The sequence below is a fragment of the Pseudophryne corroboree genome, chromosome 11, assembly GCF_028390025.1.
Source record: "Pseudophryne corroboree isolate aPseCor3 chromosome 11, aPseCor3.hap2, whole genome shotgun sequence".
NCBI classification, from domain to species: domain Eukaryota; kingdom Metazoa; phylum Chordata; class Amphibia; order Anura; family Myobatrachidae; genus Pseudophryne; species Pseudophryne corroboree.
Window position 1 is genome coordinate 327,347,966 of NC_086454.1, and position 21,754 is coordinate 327,369,719.

At 45.1% G+C, this 21,754-nt stretch overlaps 1 protein-coding gene across 2 annotated transcripts in view; it reads right to left on the minus strand.

Annotated features, from left to right (window-relative positions):
* Window positions 1-20,799, minus strand: part of SMPD3 (sphingomyelin phosphodiesterase 3) — a 281,171-nt gene extending 260,372 nt beyond the window's left edge. For both annotated transcript variants that reach the window (XM_063945731.1, XM_063945732.1), the window contains exon 1: window positions 20,639-20,799. The gene's annotated coding sequence lies outside the window, so the exon portion shown is untranslated. The remainder of the gene's footprint in view (window positions 1-20,638) is intronic.
* Between the last annotated feature and the right edge of the window lie 955 nt (window positions 20,800-21,754).

A 21,754-nucleotide genomic window follows, 5' to 3' on the forward strand; every position in this document is an offset into this window, starting at 1 on the left:
GTAAGATATGCAGAACAGAAACAGTGTGCAGTACAGTAAGATATGCAGAACAGAAACAGTGTGCAGTACAGTAAGATATGCAGAACAGAAACAGTGTGCAGTACAGTAAGATATGCAGAACAGTAACAGAGTGCAGTACAGTAAGATATGCAGCACAGAAACAGTGTGCAGTACAGTAAGATATGCAGAACAGAAACAGAGTGCAGTACAGTAAGATATGCAGCACAGAAACAGTGTGCAGTACAGTAAGATATGCAGCACAGAAACAGATTGCAGTACAGTAAGATATGCAGCACAGAATCAGAGTGCAGTACAGTAAGATATGCAGCACAGAAACAGTGTGCAGTACAGTAAGATATGCAGCACAGAAACAGAGTGCAGTACAGTAAGATATGCAGCACAGAAACAGTGTGCAGTACAGTAAGATATGCAGCACAGAAACAGTGTGCAGTACAGTAAGATATGCAGCACAGAAACAGTGTGCAGTACAGTAAGATATGCAGCACAGAAACAGTGTGCAGTACAGTAAGATATGCAGCACAGAAACAGAGTGCAGTACAGTAAGATATGCAGCACAGAAACAGAGTGCAGTACAGTAAGAATATGCAGCACAGTAAAAGAGTGCAGTACAGTAAGATATGCAGAACAGAAACAGTGTGCAGTACAGTAATGCTGCATTCACACCGCAAATGCCGGGTCCTACCCGGTAAGACAAACGTGTACTTACCGGGTGGGATCCGGCATTTGCGCTCCGTTGCAGGCTTCCCGACCCGGCAATATACCGGGTCGGTTGCCATGACAACGGAGGCCGCAGCAGCAGCAGGGGCGGGGGTGGAGGCGGCGTCGGGAGATGAGCTCATCTCCAGCGCCGCCTCTCCCTATCTTGTGAATGGGAACCGTGTCGCATCGACACGGCTCCCATTCACACCGCACCTGACCCGGTAATCAACCCGGGTAAAACCCTTCTTTTTTACCGGGTTGATTTACCGGGTCAGGCGACCCGCTAAATCGCCCAGTGTGCTTTCACATCGCACACTGACCCGGTTCGACACGGCAATATGCCGTGTCGGTACCGGGTTATTTGTGCGATGTGAAAGGGGTTTTAAGATATGCAGAACAGTAACAGAGTGCAGTACAGTAAGGGTATGCAGAACAGTAACAGAGTGCAGTACAGTAAGAATATGCAGCACAGAAACAGTGTGCAGTACAGTAAGATATGCAGCACAGAAACAGTGTGCAGTACAGTAAGATATGCAGCACAGAAACAGAGTGCAGTACAGTAAGATATGCAGCACAGAAACAGTGTGCAGTACAGTAAGATATGCAGCACAGAAACAGAGTGCAGTACAGTAAGATATGCAGCACAGAAACAGTGTGCAGTACAGTAAGATATGCAGCACAGAAACAGAGTGCAGTACAGTAAGATATGCAGCACAGAAACAGTGTGCAGTACAGTAAGATATGCAGCACAGAAACAGAGTGCAGTACAGTAAGATATGCAGCACAGAAACAGTGTGCAGTACAGTAAGATATGCAGCACAGAAACAGAGTGCAGTACAGTAAGATATGCAGCACAGAAACAGAGTGCAGTACAGTATGGGTATGCAGAACAGTAACAGAGTGCAGCACAAGTACAAAAGCATCGCACAGCGGAGATGCTTTAGTACTGGAAGAGTAGCTCCCTACCAGCGCAGCTCCTGCGCACTGGCAGGGAGCTACTTGCCGATGCCCGGGTCGCAGCAGTTGCGTGTGGTCCACCTCCCCAACGGTCCGGGCACGCCTGCATTGCCCGGACCACGCCCCCTAACTGGCGGCCAAACGCCCCCTCCCACCCAGTGACTGCCTCTGCCTGTCAATCAGGCCGAGGCGATCATAGGACTAAGCCATCGGCTGTCTGGCATGCGCCGGCGCAACGCGGCACCGGTGCATGCGCAGTTCAGACCTGATCGCTGCTGTGTGAAAACGCACCGTAGCGATCGTGTCTGAATTAGCCCCTATATTTTAGGTTGCACATATTTTAAATTGCATAAAACGCAACATATACATATGGAAACACAATTATGCTCCTTACTCATATGTAAATGGAACATCTTTGCGTTCCACTCTATATCAGGCTCGTGGTAATTAAAGCTACGAAGATACATAAATACATCAAGTCCTACAGTCCCATATTTAATAATCCCCACTGAGTCAGGCTGAACTCATTCTGTCCACACTGCAAATTGCTCCAGGTTACTCACATCTCTTAAAAGCATCTAAACTGTACACACTACATTAAATCACCATACGCTTACACACAGCCAGGGATACTGACACACAGGCAAGACTGCAGGCCACTGTCCTACTTCATAGACTAAATTGAGCTGAACAAATTGCACGTTTGTTTTTTTAAACAAAACATAAAACAACAGTTCTGGGGGCTAATTAGGATCATTATCTAATGTATTTGAGCAATCAGACAATTTGCCAGCTGTCAGAGTAACACATATATGGGCCCTCATTCCGAGTTGTTCGCTCGCAAGCTGCTTTTAGCAGCATTGCACACGCTAAGCCGCCGCCTACTGGGAGTGAATCTTAGCTTAGCAAAATTGCGAACGAAAGATTCTCAAAATTGCGAATAGAAATTTCTAAGCAGTTTCTGAGTAGCTCGGGACTTACTCTGTCACTGCGATCAGTTCAGTCAGTTTCGTTCCTGGTTTGACGTCACAAACACACCCAGCGTTCGCCCAGACACTCCCCCGTTTCTCCAGCCACTCCCGCGTTTTTCCCAGAAACGGCAGCGTTTTTTCACACACTCCCATAAAACGGCCAGTTTCCGCCCAGAAACACCCACTTCCTGTCAATCACATTACGATCACCAAAACGAAGAAAAAACCTCGTAATGCCGTGAGTAAAATACCAAACTTCTTAGCAAATTTACTTGGCGCAGTCGCAGTGCGAACATTGCGCATGCGCAATTAGCGGAAAATCGCTGCGATGCGAAGAAAATTACTGAGCGAACAACTCGGAATGACCACCATGGTGTACTCTGTTTCAAAACAATCATTTTCAATCACTATTGCCAGTGTCCTATATAGAAATTTAATTTCATTAAACTTTAGTAGCATATTGGCCAATGAGAATGGGGGTCATTCCGAGTTGATCGCTCGCTAGCTAGTTTTAGCAGCCGTGCAAACGCTAGGCCGCCTCCCACTGGGAGTGTATTTTAGCTTAGCAGAAGTGCGAACGAAAGGATCGCAGAGCGGCTACAAAATAATTTTGTGCAGTTTCAGAGTAGCTCAATACCTACTCAGCGCTTGCGATCACTTCAGACTGTTCAGTTCCTGTTTTGACGTCACAAACATGCCCTGCGTTCGCCCAGCCACGCCTGCGTTTTTCCTGGCACGCCTGCGTTTTTCCGAACACTCCCTGAAAACGGTCAGTTGACACCCAGAAACGCCCACTTCATGTCAATCACTTTGTGGCCAGCAGTGCGACTGAAAAGCTTTGCTAGACCTTGTGTGAAACTACATCGGCCGTTATAAAAGTACATCGTACGTGCGCATTGCGCCGCATACCCATGCGCAGAAGTGCCGTTTTTTTTGCATCATCGCTGCTCAGCGAACAGTTTCAGCTAGCGATCAACTCGGAATGACCCCCATGGATCTGATTCAGAGATGGGTGGTAATACTGTCACCATCGCAGTTGCTCCCTCGAGAGTGGTTATGGAAATATGCAAATACTAATCTCCACCCTCCCTTTGTGCTAGACCGCATGCCAGAGTGCACGAGCACTGAGACGCCCGCTTTCAGGCTCCATGGTCTGTGCAACTCCGGCTTCGGCCCAACACATCGGTTGCCACCTTGACATCTGTGGTAGCCTAAGGTCTACTCTAGCAACTCACCTCAAATTCAACTAAACATGGCCTCTGATGCAATGGAAAGCAGCAGCCAGTGGCACACTTTTAATTCACCCATGAGAAGCCTACTTTTTGCAATCACTTTAGGCCATCTCCCAGTCTCTACCCTGAAATACCCAAGGAAACCTCTTCTCAAGTGTAAGCGATGCCGTACGCAATTAAGAATGCAATTGGAGACTTGGGTTTGCGCATGTGCGCTAAAGGATTAGAGGACTTGGAGGGGGTGGGATCAAAGATACTTGTCAATCTGACCAAAAAGACAGATATATTTTTTTTATAACCAAATTTTATTTCAACTTTTTTTTTTATGTGTGTGTGTGAGTGTAGGGGGGATGGGGGGGGCTTAATTAAAAACATTGCCAGGGCAGCCGTGCGATGCTTTGCTCCCTGGCGACAGTGACCAGTATGCTAAGTTAGGGTCAAGGAGTGTGGTTCCAGAACAGAATGAATGTTTACAGAATGAAAAAAAAAAAAGTTACTTATATATATGAACATAACAGAAAAAAATGCTTCATTTTCAGAGTAAATAATTTTTTTTACTATTGACGCCATCAGCAAATGCCTTGATATGGTGTGGGAGTACCGTTGTTTCTCCTACTATTTTCGCGCAGAAACATTCGCAGAATGCCACCGGTTAAGGCAATTCCTTGCGATAGCTGCAAAAGTCTTCATCAGATGTTCGGCCTTGCTAAATAAGTAAATACCATAAATTCAACCTACTGTTTTTGTAGTATTTAGGGCTCATTAACTTTCATAGATCCCTATGGCTGGTTGCAAACACAAAGTAATCTCATCTTTGCCAGTGGCTACAGCACTATGGGCCTAATTTATCTTTGTATGCATTGGGCGTTGTTCATGCAATGGAGCAATTATCAGCCAACTGCGCAAGTGCTGTAATTGCAAGGCACATGCGCTAAGGTGCCGCTGCAATCCCGCTCGCAATGAGGATTTCATGGAGCAGTGATTGACAGGAAGTGACCGTTTGGACGAGTTAACGGGGAGTGGTTGGTAAAACGCAGGCACATCATGGACATTTTCGGTGAGTGTACCTGCTGTCATGTGCGTGCTCCTACGGGAAAAACATGGTGTCTGAGTCGTTACTGCTGTGTCCAGTTTGCGTAGCCATAGCCCAACCTTTAGACACGATGTTCCTCGTTTTTTTACGTATAGGCTGCAAATGTGTATGCAACTGCGAATGAGTTTGTGATGGCTTCGGCGTCCTTTTTCATTTCTGGGCGGCAGTTTCACTTGCTAACATTTGCAGCCCTGTAGCCTAGAGCAGTGGTTCTCAAACTCGGTCCTCAGGACCCCACACAGTTCACGTTCTCCATGTCACCCAGCAGCTGCACTGTGTATCACCAACTGTCACATTTAAAAAATCTACAGGTGACCTGCAAAACATGCACTGTGTGGGGTCCTGAGGACCGAGTTTGAGAACCTGTGTTCTAGAGCAGTGGTTCTCAAACTCGGTCCTCAGGACCCCACACAGTTCACGTTTTCCATGTCACCCAGCAGGTGCACTGTGTATCACCAACTGTCACATTTTAAAAATCTACAGGTGACCTGCAAAACATGAACCGTGCGGGGTCCTGAGGACCGAGTTTGAGAACTTGTGGCCTAGAGAATCGCAATTGAACTGTATCTGCATACAGACATGAATTAGGCACAGTGTTTGAAATTCAGAAGTGTACTCTAGCCACTCGGAGTTCATTACAGGCAACAGTAGGCTAGAAGAGATTTGCGTTTACAGTAAAAAGTGACAGCAATAACCAATAACAGTCTTAAGCGTTGATTTTCTTTGTAGCCACTGAATTAGCTAATAAGAGCAGCAAGACTGCAAGGTCTCATGGTAAGACCTGTCAAGGCGCGAGGCTGCAATGTGATAAGAGCTCCCATATGTCTCTATTTCCCAGGACAATCTCCTTTTTATTCCACGAAAAATATTCAATACACAGGGCGGATTTATTCATAATTTAGATTCTTGATTTTTTTTTTTTCATTTCAAAAATTTGAGAGCACTAAATAAAAAAATTTCCCCTGGACATTCCAGTTCAGAATCTTATACAGAAGTGAACTGGAATGTCCAGGGGAAATTTTTGTGGGGAGTCCCACAGACTCCTGGAGTTCACGCTAACACATCCTGCCCACTTTTTAGTGGAATTTAGGCACAATGACACAATTCTAAGAGGACTGCATCACCTTTGCCACCCCCCCACTTCATAAACCGACAATGTGCAGCATTATGCAGCAAGGCGGTATGGTCTAATGACGAGTAGCTTCCAGCCCCATACACCGTAATCCGTTGCATCTCCCCTCTGGGAACTAAACCGAAAAGGAAACTGTTAAGTCGGCAACTATACCTTTCACTGCAAATCCTCCTATTGCTGTTTTAAGGGAACTGCATTTTCTATTGTCTGCACTGGCACTATAGGGGCTGATTACCCAGGCCTGGCCTTGATCAATGGCCCAGGTCAGCTGCTGAGGGGAACACATTTCCCTATCCGCTGCATGTGGTGACGCTTTGTTTTTGTCACGCTCGGCGTAAGTTGGGGTTCCGACAACCGAGTTTTGGCTGAAGCACTGGCACTCTCCCTCTGAGCCAGCCCCCTTTTGTAAGGGGAGAACACGCAGGATTGGCTGGACACAGATTGGGAACTTCATTGGTAATACTCTGGTCTCCAACATGGCTGCCCCCAGCACAGGAGACATACTTAGCTGTTAGCACACAGCTTTAGGCAGCCGCACATCCGTCCAGGGGGACCCGCTGCCAGCAGCTCCCTGCCACCGCAGTTGCGCCAACCAGCAGGATGGTAACCAGCAGGACTACCCGCCGGAAGTAAGGCTCCGGAGCCTGACAGTTTTAACTTATTTGTCAGAGGTGGTGTGGCAACAGCTACCGGATTTGGCCGCCCCCAGTGCCAGGAACTGTGTCTCACTGAAATCTCTCCCCCCAATAAAATCTGCCACACGTGTGAGAAACCCGTAAGCCCACTTGCTGAAACAAGATGCGGTTCAGTTTTTCTCACATTTTGTAAAACTGCTTCTCTACAAATGTGGTTGTTTTGTATTTTTTACACCCAAAAAATCAGGAGGAGTTGTGTGTTGTGGTGTGTTGGTAAAATGGCAGATTTGTGGTGATTTTCTACTGCGTTTCCATTAGTGACACTGATCATTTGAAAACTGCTAGAAATAAAAGTAAAACTGACAATTAGTAAATTTACCCAAGTGTACATCAAGGACAGGATACCTTGGACCTCATGGACAGGACGGACAGCAGTAAAAGCCTGGCATATAATACAGTATATACCTATGGCAGCGGTTCACAAACTTTTCTGAATCACGGCGTCCTAGAGTATCAGAATTTTTTTCACGGCACCCCAAGGCCAAAAGTTTCTTAGTGAGAAATTTAGAAAAGAGATTAAATGAAGTAAATTGTGTTTTTATGTCATCCTTAGGTTCAACTGTGTGGTGGAGGACAGAATTAGTTTTCGTTTGTACACATATTTTATGATTGGAAGCCAAAAGCACTATTTTTGCTTATTACATTGACCGTAAATAATTTGAACTGGTCCTGGACCCCCAATCCAAGGCTCCCTTGCAAGAGCCTCGCGGCACCCCAGAGTGCCATTGCACACAGTTTGAGAACCACTGGCCTACGATGTAGATTCCACTGTAGCCAGAAAAAAACACAACGGAGTGGTCATACCACAAATCAGTTAGTCCCTTGTAATTCTCTTGTTGTTTGCTGCTTTTGTACCTTTGCCCTAGGCATCTGGCTGGCCAGGACACGTTTCCTATTACCAAGTGAAGATTGAGGACCTACAGTATACATGTCACTTCCACCTGTTTTTCCATTGATTTTAGGGGTGTGGTAGATTTGCATGGGTTTTTCTTATCAAATATCTAGATTGAGTTATGGGACCACACCTGGACCATAGTCCACCGAACCCCTCCAAGGCTCTGAGCGTTACAGTTAGGTCCTAGGGAAAGACCTCTGAGGGAAACCCTCCAAGATTTACATAGGGGTGTCTGGAGAGGCTAACAACAACAGGCACATAATTATAGAAACAAACCGTAAAAATGAAACTCTATTATTAAGAATAAGCAAATTAAATACAGGTACAGTTATACTTTGGTGAAGGAGATGTTACAAGATGGGGTATAGATACGGATGGTGTAAGGGTTAGCATTACTGCCTCACAGCACTGAGGTCATGGGTTCGATTCCCACCATGCCCCTAACTGTGTGGAGTTTGTATATTCTCCCCGTACTTGCGTAGGTTTCCTCTGGGTACTCCGGTTTCCTCCCACAATCCAAATATATACTGGTAGGTTAATTGGCTCCCAGCAAAATTAACCCAACCTTGAATGTGTGTGCGTGTACATGTGGTAGGGAATATAGATTGTAAGCTCCACTGGGGCAGGGACTGATGTGAATGGCCAATTCTCTGTAAAGCGCTGCGGAATATGTGTGCGCTATATAAATAACTGGTAGTAATAATAATAATAATAATAAATATAGATATATATTCCTGTTATTCTGGAAAGTCAACTATGAGTGTTTCAATTCAATACTGTACATCGCAAGTGATAGGCATACTGAATGTAAGAAGGCAGCAAAATAAGATTTCGACAACATATCTTTAGAGATTGGTGATATTAATAGCATCTTAGTAACTCAGGTTCACAGTAAATATCATTTGATTCTGCAGAATAGGAACTAAAATGCAAATATGTCACAGATAAAAAAAAATTAATTTCAGTTAATCACCGTGCTGGCAGAAGATAGATAGACCCCTGTTAAATTAAGGTCATATTAACAGCTCCTCTTGTATATTTTGATAAAGGATGGGATGCTGACAATTCCCACATTCCTCATTGTCTGGATAAGCGTCTGCCTGGAAAACAGATTTGTTTTTAACCCAGTCATTGCTGTCATCATTTTAATGTCACTGTGGAACCGGATCTCCAATTATGATTGCAGAGAATAAATCAGAATATTTTTTTTTAGTTGGTCTCAAATGAAAAACACCATCCAGTACCTACAGATTCATACAAGTGAATAACATTCAACTTTTGGAGATGTCAAAATGGTCAAACTACACAGGGACAGAACCACTTCAGGATGGGGTGTGCACCATCCCCAAAAAACACCTTTCCAAAGCCGTTAACTCACAATTACGTCTGGTACCCATTAGTGGGAAACAACGTTAAACTGTTTTGGGAGCTGCACAAAAGTCCTAATTGCCAGCACAGAGGGACAGGTTACTGAAATCAAGACTGGCCCTTCTCATTTGGGACTGATGGAATGTGTGCAAATGGGATTATTAGCGCAGGTGGAAGGATGACAGGGCCTTAGCAGTCAACTAGGATGATCAACTCTTGCCTCACAGAAAATCCATTTGTGTGTCACAACCTGGAGAACTAGGGAGTACATTTACTAGAGTTTATAAAAATGAAAAGTGGTGATATTGGCCATAGCAACCAATCAGAATCTGCCTATCATTTTGTAGGATGCAATACAGAAATAATAGATAGGATCTGATTGGTTGCTATGCAACCCCACCACTTTTCATTTTTAGAACCTTTAGTAAACTTACCCCCAGGGATGGCAAAAAGGTTTGCACTTGTACACATCGAACACAGGTGACAAAGCGGGTGATTCACACCTGATCGCTGGGCTGCTAACTTTGCTGTCCTGCATTCAGATAGTCGCCGCCACCAGGGGGAGTGTAAATTCGATATGCAAGTGTGCGATCCTATGTGTTCGCCGAGCTTCAAAAATCCACTGTGTGCAGTGTGTGCGCAGCCCAGGACTTACTCCTACAGTGCGATGAGAACAGGCTGATCGGGACCGGAGCTGACGTCACACGCCCTCCCTGAAAACGCTTGGGCACGCCTGCGTTTTTCCGGACACTCCCAATAAATGGTCATTTACCACCCACAGATGGCCTCCACCTGTCAATCACCTTGCGAACGACCGTGCGATCAGATTTTTCACACCATCCAGTCGCTGACCGGCGTTGCCCTTTGTTGTTGTACGACGCGCGTACGCATTGCGGTGCATATGCATGGCCAGTGAAAACGCACAGCAGCAATCAGGTCCGAATCAGGCCCCAAATTCAGTCAAATGTAGCATCAGATGAAGAATTATTAATCCCTAATCTGAAAAATGTAACTTTATAAAACGTTGGCCTTTATTAACGCCTTTCAACAGTGTCTGTTTTTGTAACGACACCATTAGACACGTTCTCTTTCTCATCAAAATATTCAAATGTATTGTATGCATAGGGCTGACTAATGTCACACTGCAGAGGCCCCCATGTTTTAGGCCTACTGTCCTGATATTCCTGAGAACACAGCCTAACAAAGTGTTACACGAATATTAGTCATGTGTTTCAATGATGTCATCAGTTCCTAGTCAGCTGATCCTGATGCTTTGCCCTTTCTGACAGGTGATATCCATGACAGCTACTAAGGGTACAGTACATGTCACAAGCTGAAAGCTTGGCTTCCATTAATACTTTGTGTCCTGTGTGCAGTATATTTAGATTTGTCAGACTTTTTTTTAGAAGAATCTGTTTTTTTTTTTCAATCTGTCTCTTTTTACATCTGACGGACAGAATTTTATTTCCTTAAATCTGTGTGTCCTACATGTCCTATAAAATGACGTTATTTCGGGAATGGCTACCTTTGTGATTTAGTGGTATGTCACTAAATACCTGAACAGCTTCTTTCTCTCTCTCTCTCTCTCTCTCTACGTACCTCTTTCTTATCTCCAACGGATCTCTAATAAAAACCTCATCTTACAGGCAATTCTGGCTGACGTCACGGTCTGCAAATTCCATTAAGAGCCGGAATAAAAGATTACCCATGCAGTGAAATAAGAACGTTTTGGGGGTGTTGGGGTGGGGGAATAGGTGGTAGAACTAGAAGGGACTGAATTTTTTTTCTGAAAAATACAGTAGAAGCAAAGTAGCATTAATACATACATATATATATATATATATATATAAACCAACTAATCCAAAAATGTTTGTTTGTTTATTAAAATGAAACAAACAGCAACTAAAATAAAACTTAATATCGTACAATGATTATAAAAATTAATTAAAGACAAAAAGTAAAGGCGATCTGAATGGGTTTTTTTCCACTTGTGTGTGTAAAGGAGCAAAAAGGAGTGTAGTATGGTATGCCGGTGGCTGGGCTCCCGGCGACCAGTATACCGGCGCCGGGAGCCCGACCGCCGGCATACCGACAGCGTGGCGAGCGCAAATGAGCACCTTGCGGGCTCGCTGTGCTTGCCACGCTGCGGGCACGTTGTCGCGCTACGCACGCCATGCTATTTATTCTCCCTCCAGGGGGGTCGTGGACCCCCACGAGGGAGAATATCTGTTGGTATACCGGGTGTCGGGATTCCGGTGCCGGTATACTGTGCGCCGGGATCCCGACATTCGGCAACCTGAAGACCACTCAGCAAAAAGTGCAGGAGAGTGGAATGCATGGCAGACAGTCACACATGCTGTAACAATAGGGGTCTGATTCATGTCTGTAATTAAAGTAGGCTGACCATATTATCCCTTTAGCCTGGGACACTCATGAATTACGCAGGTTCTGTAGCTGCTTAAAACCAGGTGAAATGCAGGCTTGTAGTCAGCCAGCCACAGAACCTGTATAAAATGTTGTGTCTGTAACAAACCATGTTGCCATGCAAGGGGAGCAAATACAATTAGATGTTTCTGTGCAGGGTAAATACTGGATGCTTTTGCATGTAGCCCAGAAATGTTCAACAGCTTTATTTTTACACTGCAATTTAGACTTGTTTGAACTCACCCCACCCAAATCTAAATCTTCCTGCACATCTGCCCCACCTGCAGTGTAACCTGCTTGTGCCCAGTAACTTGCATTTTTAGCTTTACTTACAAACATGAATCAGTGCAGTAATTGATGATTTTCTATATGAATCCACCACACTTATAATAGGTTCAGTGCCACAAGCTTGAAGAAAATTACATGTGGGACCGAATTTTAGAAAGGGAACAAAATGAAAAGCAGTAAATTATATATCTGCGAGCCTGATTGCCGCAGTGGGTATATTATTCTAAAGGGTTTTTGAGGGAAGTTTGTTGTAGAAAATAATTCCACGAAGGACTGGCCATTGCGTACAAAAACATATAACTTTATTTTATTTTAAATAAGAACGTTTTAAGCTTTATCGTGTTAGTGCGATGTATGTGCTATATTTGAATGTGGGGCTGAGTTTGGGGAGTAGTTGTGTTATTTATTTAATGTTATAGCTGTATGGAAGGTTATATTTAGTTCATGTGAATACTATTAATTTAATGTCAGGGTATGTTGGCAGTAGCAGATCTTGCTACGAACACACGGGATTTTTGCCCGGGGCGCCGCCTTCCGGAGGGCGCCGCCGCCATCTGGAGGGCGCCGCCGCCATGGCAAGATCCGCTACTGGTGGTGCCCCACGGTGCTGGCTGTCACTGCTGTGCTGTGCGCGATGATGTAATCGCGCACCGCACGGCATTGTGGAACGACATATAGACACTAGGGGTCATGATTGACCTCTAGTGTCTATGCTGTGCTATGGGAGAGATGTCATGACGTCTCTCCCATAGATCAGAGGAGCGGCGCCGGCGGCCGGAGACAGAGGGCAGCGGGCAGTAGCGGTCAGGAATCAGGAGCGGGGATGGCGAGTATTAATTTAAAAAAAATGTATTGTAAGCGGCGCAACTACGAGGCACAAACGGGGACACAACTGTACTCGGAGCAATACCACTGGGGGCACAAACGGGGCACAACTGTACTGGGGGCAATACCACTGGGGGCACAAATGGGGCACAACTGTACTGGGGGCAATACCACTGGGGGCACAACTCTACAGGGGGCATAACTGAACACGCCCCTTTATGAAGCCACGCCCCTATTTTCACCCGAGGCGCCACAAGGGCTAGAACCGGCCCTGTATGTTGGTAGGAAATAGGTTGTTTTTAATTTAATTTAATGTCGGGCTAGTTGGGGTGGCATAGGTTTATTTATCAAATATGAATGCAAGTAATTTAATGTGGGGAGCTGGCTGCAGGTAGAGTAGAGAAGCCTAATTATTATATGTAGATGCTACTGATTAATGTTAAATCTGGTTGGAAGGTGTAATATGGGGCCATATATTTAATGCAGCAGCTGGTAAACTGTTAGTTTAATGGGGGGACTCTATTAAATGTTATTTGGGATTAAAGAGGGCTATTAAATTACCCTGTTATAAAGGGTGAATAATGATGGTATCTGGTCTCTAGGTCGACCACACTTAGGTCGACAGTCACTAGGTCGACCACTATTGGTCGACATGCATTAGGTTGACAGGGTTTCTAGGTTGCCATGGTCACTAGGTCGATATGTTCTAGGTCAACATGACAAAAGGTTGACATGAGTTTTTCACAATTTTTTTCATTTTTTTAACTTTTTCACACTTTATGATCCACGTGGACTACGAATTGGAACGGTAACCTGTGCCGAGCACAGCCTGCGAGCCATGCAAGGGGACGCGGTGCACTAACTGGGGTTCCCGGTCACTCTATGAAGAAAATGACACTACATTTTTTTAAAAACCTCATGTTGACCTTTTGTCATACCGACCTTGCTGATGTCGACATAATGCTTGTGTCGACCTATTTTGGTGTCGACTTAGTTACTGTCGACCAATGGTGGTTGACCTAGACACTGTTGACCTAAGTTTGGTCGACCCTATGAACCACACACTGCAACATGGGTTCTATGAAATGCATGTGGGAGCTAATGATATAATGGCTGGACTAGTTGGTGGGATTGAGGCTAGTTACTGAATGGAGGTAGTGTTGTTTAACTGCTGAGATGGAGAAGGGCTTATTACTCAGCTTTCCATGAGGTGAATAATACTTAACCCTTTTATAAACAGGTTCCCAACTTTCCAGGATTTGGCCAAGCAGCAAGAGACAGTAAGGTTGGGTGCACACTACACAGCATATTGGCCAATATAGCGCTCTGATGTCAGCCACATCACATTGTATATACCCACAATTGCGCGCTCCAACCGGCATCAGCAGAGCTGTCCCACCTGATGTACTGCATTTCAGATGGGCCGACACGGCAGACGACATCATGCAGGCAAATGCAGGGTGCCCCGTTATATTGCACCAGCGTGCAATATATAATGCAGTGTGATATCATGCATAGTGTACAGTAGGTGTGATATATCGGCATAATGATCGCACCATCGAGTGGCCCATGCTGCCCCCCCCATTCTACTTACTTAATGGCCGGGAGAAGCCTCTCCCCAACCCTGCTGTGTGCTACGCTGCGGTGGGTCTAGGGAGACTGCAACCATTATCAGTAGTCTCCTCTACCTGCAGATAGGGGGAATGATAGCATTGATCGGGCCACAACGCCCAACCCCCCCCCCCCCCCCCCCCCCCCTTCACCGGGATCTGACCCTGGAGTGCATGGTGCTGCTTCATGGTGCATTAAAGGTAGTTTGCAAGCTTATTTTTTTCAAAGGGGCGTGGTCACACCCAGGGGCGCTTTAAGAGAGGAGGAGGCCTGTGTTCAGCCTCCTCCGTTCTGGCCCCCTCCTCTCTGCCCGGAGCGCTGTAGAGTCTGAGCACTAGAGGGCGCAGATCTCCAGGAAAATGGCGCGGCGGACATTTTCCCTGAGATTTCTCTACTGCGCATGCGCAGAACTCCGGGAAAATGGCCCAGTGGATCTGCGCCCTCTAGTGCTCAGACTCTACAGCGCTCCGCTGGGACATTTTCACTGTGTTCTAACAGCGCTGCGGATGCCGGCGCTGGACTTCGGAGGGGTGAGTATTTTAAAAATGGGTGCAGTGTGTGCGGTGGGGGCCCCCCTCTGGACTCAGGGGCCCGTGTGCACCGTACACACTGCACCCATTATAGAAACGCCAGTGGTCACACCTCTGTGATTAAGCCACACCCCTAGCATTGCCGGAGCCTGGGCTAGATGTCTACTGCCCTGCGTGTAGTGTGTACCCAGCCTAAGATAGCAGCAGGTTGTCAAAGTAGCAAAAAACGGATAGGAGAGAGCAGCAGCCTCAAAATGTACTAAATGTCCCTCAAATCAGCACTGTTTCACCACAATTAATATGGTTCTCCTACGTAAATGCACTTTTGTCCTGATTTGGGAATAGTTGGGGAGATATGTCCAACTATATGATGGTTCCTCAATACCTGAGTGTGCGTGGTTTGATGGTGGTGACAGAGGCTGGGGATAGCCCAGCACTTCCAAATCACTCTGGATGCTCCTTGGGACGTTACGCAACAATAATGTGAAGCAGTTATACCCCATATATCATATGCCATGCGCACTCTCATCCTCTGTTTAGATCCTTCAATCAAAACTGTTGGGATATGCATTCGGGCAGCGAGCCAGCTCGAATCTTGCCCAGAGGCCCACTATACAGCGTAAAGGCTTTTTTACGGTAAGGACAATACGTGTTTGGAATTCCCTGCCAGAGGGAATTGTAATGGCCGACTCAGTCAACACCTTTAAGAATGGGTTAGATAAATTCCTAATGGATAAGGATATCCAGGGTTAAGGGACATAGTCACGCACTATGGTTATTATAAAAAAGAGGGGTAAAACGTAACGGCAGTCATCAACATCAGTCAAAATTATATACAAAATAATCATGCATAGGAGACCACAAATAGGTTGAACTCGATGGACAATTGTCTTTTTTTCAACCTTAGATACTATGTTACTATGTTACTATGTATAGTCTTACAATGCCTCTGGTATCAGTATTGAGCCAGATGCTATTTAGTCTTTTCTTTAATGTTTTTTGGTAATGGCCCTGAAAGTAAGGTGTATATAATTCCTATGACTTTGAGCTTCTAGGATTTATTAACAGGGTATAGTAACTTGCTACAAAAGCCTTATGGGGTCAGTAAGGACATGTGTTCCATTGTGAAGCTCACTGGAAACTGTTGTATTTGGCAATTCATTTTGCCTTTCACTAAAGCAGGCATGTCCAAACTGCGGCCCTCCAGCTGTTGTGAAACTACATATCCCAGCATGCCCTGACACAGTTTTGCTGTCAGAGAATGCTAAAGCTGTGTCAGGGCATGCTGGGATGTGTAGTTTATCAACAGCTGGAGGGCCGCAGTTTGGACATGCCTGCACTAAAGCATCAAAATTAGAATTTATAATAAGATGGAAGTTGGAACATGATATTCCCAGGGCTGGAACTACCAGTTGGCCAGGACAGCCCTCACCAGGAGCATTAGTTGAGAGGTGGGCTCAGCCATCCGAGGTGCCGCAACCACGAAACGCCAGGGAAAGGTATCCTCCAGGGCCGTCTTAACAGCATTGTAGGCCCTGGTCAAAGCAATGCACCGGGGCCTCTACCCACCCATTCAGAGGAATAAATTAACTCTGATTGGTGAATAGTTCCAGCCATCCACCTATCAGTATGCTGACAACCATTCACTGTCTGGCTACAGGCTGGGAGGCAGGTAGAGAATGCTGACATCTGATTGCTTGATAGCTTCAGCCATCCACCAATCAGCACGATGAGAGCCATTCACTGTCTGGCTGCCGGCTGGGAGGCAGATATTGAATGCTGTCTTCTGATTGCTGGATAGCTTCAGCCATCCACCAATGAGCATGACATCCATCATTGTTTGCCTGCAGGCTGGTAGGCAGGAAGAGAATGCTGGCTTGCTGTTCTGCTGCCCTGATTGTGTGTAATTCCCAATCAGCTTGGCTGGCCAGCATTCCCTGCCTGCTCCCAAGAATCTCCGGGGGCACCAGCCCCTGCTTAAAAGGATCCTAGAACTGTGGGGGCCTGGGCAGATGCCCAGTGTGCCCATATGTTAAGATGGCCCTGGTCTCCGTAAATTACCCTAGCCTTGAATTTTGATACACATTCCTGGCCCTAGGTTTCTTACAGAGCCTCCCTGATGTTTTGGTCCAGAAGTGCAGTACGTGTGTCACCATATCGCAGCTGATCAAGTCTTTGACAGGGGTGCCCGGAGACCTAGATATGCTAATGGACGTACCCAGTCTTTTTTTTCAACCGTACTAACTATGTAACCGTAGGTTTTGGACTCGTTAGCAAAGTCTGAAGGGTTAGTATCAGTAGTATATGTTATACAATATTTTAATTCCAAACCTTTTATAAAAAAAAAAAAAAAAGCACTCAGATTGTGATAAGTGCAAGGTGATCAGCTCCAATATGTAAATTGACAGTTACGAGCTGATTGGCTGGTGTATTATCACCTTGCGCTTATCACCGCTTTATCACTTCTTTATGCCTTCTCCAGGCTTAATACATCTGCCCCAATGTGTCGCGAGCAGTGCACAAGTGTGCCGCACTGTAGCCGGGTCCGCGGAGCAGACACTGGAGTTTTTGCCAAGCCCACCTCCTGTACTCTGCAGAGAGACAAGGGGGCTGGGCTTTTACTTCCCGCTTCAGCGCCACGGATATGCAATCAAGTGCCCAGATTTATCAAGCCTTGGAGAGTGATAAATAGCACGATATTAAATTACCAACCAATCAGCTCCTAACTGCCATGTTACAGGCTGCTTGAAAAATGACAGTCATAAGCTGATTGGTTAGTACTTTATCATCGTACAATTTATCACTAGGATTGATAGATCTGGGCCTGTAAGCTCTTGCTGGACCAAGGCTTGGATTCTGCCGGCGGTAGAGTTGGGGAGGGATGGTCTGGGTTCGGGAAGGGGGAGTGGGGCAGAGTCTGGATACAGGAAGGGGGTGTGGCTCCGGATCTTGAGCTCTCCTCAGTGTCTTTCACTAAATATTAGCAGCTGTAAGAGAATGCCGGCTTCAAACATTGGAGGGTAATCTTTTCAACCATCCGGCCTCGCATCTGACGACAATGAGACATCATCACCAAGCCCAGGTTTCACACTGAATTATTAATGTCTGTAAAGACATTTTATTCCTACTCATAGTTTTTTTTGTGTGACATTTTCAATGATATCTCTTTTCAATGAGCAAACTAATACCAAATATCAACATACAAAGATCCATACTGTTTTTAAATATAACAGAATCAACATACACAATCGCAATACTAATTTTTTTATGATAAAGGGGGTCATTCCGAGTTGATGGCTAGCTGCCGTTGTTCGCTGTGTAGCGATCAGTGAAAAAATGGCTAATCTGCGCATGCACCGCAATGTGTACGCGCATCGTACGGGTACGAAGCCCTTCGTGGTTTTGCACTGGTTCTAGCGACGATTCCAATCGCACAGCCGATCGCAAGGAGATTGACAGGAAGTGGTCGTTTCTGGGTGTCAACTGACCGTTTTCTGGGAGTGTTTGGAAAAACGCAGGTGTGGCAGGGCGTTTGCTGGGTGGGTACCTGACATCATTACCGTGTCACTCGTCGCAGCAATCATCGCACAGGATAAGTAACTACAGGGCTGGTCTTGTTTTGCACAAAATGTGTTTGCAGGCGCTCTGCTGCACAGGCGTTCGCACTCCTGCAAAGCGAAAATACACTCCCCCGTGGGCGGCGACTATGCGTTTGCACGGCTGCTACAAACTGCTAGCGAGCGATCAACTCGGAATGACCCCCAAAACCTCTCCTTAGAGGAAAAAAAACTGATGGTGTGCCTTGGCAATTTTAGCATCTTGTTCAGTGTGTCGTGAGTTAAAAACATTTAAAATCACTGTATTAAAGCGATGCCTTTTCGCATGGACTTGAACAAAAATTTTTTGTGTCAACCCTCAGTAGAAGCTGCCATGTAAGCTGCCATGTGAAGCCAACCGCCTCTCATTTAGCTGACAGGCGATGTGACAGGATAACATCCAATAGCACACAGTAGAAACATTTGATTCCATATCAGGACCATACAGAGATATACACATCTCTGCAGAACACCAACTTGTGCCACCCACCAACAGGGAAAATAAATGATCTTTTTGGCTTCAGCTGAACGCTGCCTTCTTCAATATACACTGCACACTTGGAAAGGGAAAAAGTCATATAAGTTGTGTGCCACCAATGCCACAGGTGCCTCTCGTCAACTCTCACCAAACAACATCCACACACACGAAGAAAAGTTCTGGACAGTTCTATAAAAATCTACACAAAAATGTTACGCAGCAACTAAAAAAATGTGGTTTTCCGCTAAATGGAAATCTGACAGCACGAAAAAATGTTGCTTAGTAAACGTTCCACTTTCCCTGCCTGAAGTTACAGCTCAGATCCGAAAGACGCTTTGGAGTTTATAACCTCGTCTTTTTAAAAATCAAATCAAAGTTGACACAATCTGTCATTGCTAATAGGACAATGAAATGTTCTTCAGCACCTTACATAATTATCCTGGGAATTGTTCCCAAAACAGACAACTAAAATCTTTAGCGTGAGAGTCTCTTCCTCTGACTGTGCTCTATCACCCACCTGTTCTTCCCGTAGAATTATTCTTTCACTGAACTTCAGGCGTCTTATATGACGCCTCAATCCTGTGAGCTATAAAGTTTTGGGTTTTTTTAGTTTTTTTTTTTACATTATGCCGTCTTGCTACGTTATCTTTAACCCATACACTATTTCAAAGGCCTGCTCTGACCCCTTCTGGAGGTAAACCGGTGTATGCATGTAAATATGGGAAATATACATTGCAACATATCATCAGCCAAGTGTATCAGACCTCAAGCATTATAAAACAAAAAAACCCAAGCTTTATAAACTGTGCTATAACATAACCACTCCCATGCTTTATATTGGAGGACCGAAAGCATACAAGACTGACCCTAGATATCCCAGATTTAGGGAGATCAAAATAAAACGTACATTCACTTTACCAGAAAAAGATTCAAGAAGACAAAACAAAGAAATATAGAAATATAGACCGTATCAGAAAAACATCAGAATTGCATGTGGGTCTACATAGACAAGTACAAAACAAACCATTTTTAAGTCTCAAAAAACAAGTAGATGGGATGAGTAAAATAAGAATGATTGATTTGGCGGATGGGATCTATTGCACAACAACGCTCGTCTGATCACAATGAAAACAAAATGTGACCCCAGTTATAAAATGTAGTTTAAACAAGAGTCCAGGCGTTTGGGTCCATTAATCCCAGATTGCTATCTCTTGTACAGGTGGTGGATTTATTTGCATATTTCCGTAGAACGCACAAGCTTCTATAAAAGTAGAGATGGATAAGGGAAGAAGATAACACTTTGATACATTTCTAACACAATGAATGTTCCCGGCCTCTGGGGCATTTTTCATTCCTAGATTCATGTTCCTAGGCAGATCCTGCGCTCACCATCTGTCTCTCCTCCAAATCACATCTCTGAGTAGATGAAAGCATTGGATCCTCAGACACAAGAGAAAGCCACACAGCGGATGAGATCTACTGCTAGAATCAACACGGTGATCCATGATGACCAAATCACATTCTCATCATCTCTCCATGCAATGGGAAAGGAAGGGCTTGCAGGAGAAATGTCAGTCTAATTGGAAGGCACTGGTGCTGCCATTATCTGATGTGAGGATAGCAGCTGCAATACAAGCATGTGCTGTGCAATATAGGGGTGCAAGCACTGGGTGGGTGGGGGGGCATGCCCAAACACCTGAGCAAGACCCCATCACAACCTGATGCTGCAGCAACAAAGCCCCCCCAAATATCTCATACATGTATCATGTACGTGCCCTGGCAGCAAACAGAAGAGCAGAGTGCAATAGCATGGCTGGACTTACCTGCTGCTGAGGACCAGTCTTGCAGGGTGGGTACCAGGGCTTCTCTCTTTTAGGTAAATGCAGGCTGCTTCCCCTCTGCCTCGCTCTCTCTCTCTCTTTTTTCCCCCTCTTTCTCCTGTCTCTGTCTTTTCTCTCTCTCTCTCCCTCCCTCTTCTCCCTCCCTTCTCCTCGGTTCCCCCACCCTCCCTCTTTCTCTCTCTACTCAGCACCTGCTGCTGAGAACAGCTCCTCTTCTAACAAGCGGCGCGCACACGTACTCAGGACTGCGCGTACCCGCGCCTAGCCAATCGCGATCGGAGGGGGGTGGTGAAGGATTTTCAATAAGCTCCGCCCATTTGTATGGTTTATCCAATTGTAATTGGAGACTGGTGGGCGTGGACGTGCTGCCCTCCCTCTGCCAGGCGGCAGATGTATCTGTAGGCATCATGTACTAAATACACACAGGGATAGAAAGGGATTGAGTTTACATGTATACTGTGTGCACTGATTATATCTATCGATCTGTCTAAGAGATAGATAGATATATATATATAAATATATATACACACACACACACACACACACACACTGTGTGTGTGTGTGTGTGTGTGTGTGTGTGTGTGTGTGTGTGTGTGTGTGTGTGTGTGTATAATATATATTATATGTAAATGTATATATTATTTATATGTATAGAGAGAGAGAGAGAGATATTAGATACACACACACACACACACACACACACACATATATATTATATATATATTATAAATATATATATTATATATATATATATATATATAAATATATATATTATATATATATATATAATTTAGTGATGTGCACCGGAAATTTTTCGGGTTTTGTGTTTTGGTTTTGGATTCGGTTCCACGGCCGTGTTTTGGAGTCGGACGCGTTTTGGCAAAACCTCCCTGAAAATTTTTTGTCGGATTCGGGCGTGTTTTGGATTCTGGTGTTTTTCTAAAAAAAAACCTCAAAAACAGCTTAAATCATAGAATTTGGGGGTCATTTTGATCCCATAGTATTATTAACCTCAATAACCATAATTTCCACTCATTTCCAGTCTATTCTGAACACCTCACACCTCACAATATTATTTTTAGTCCTAAAATTTGCACC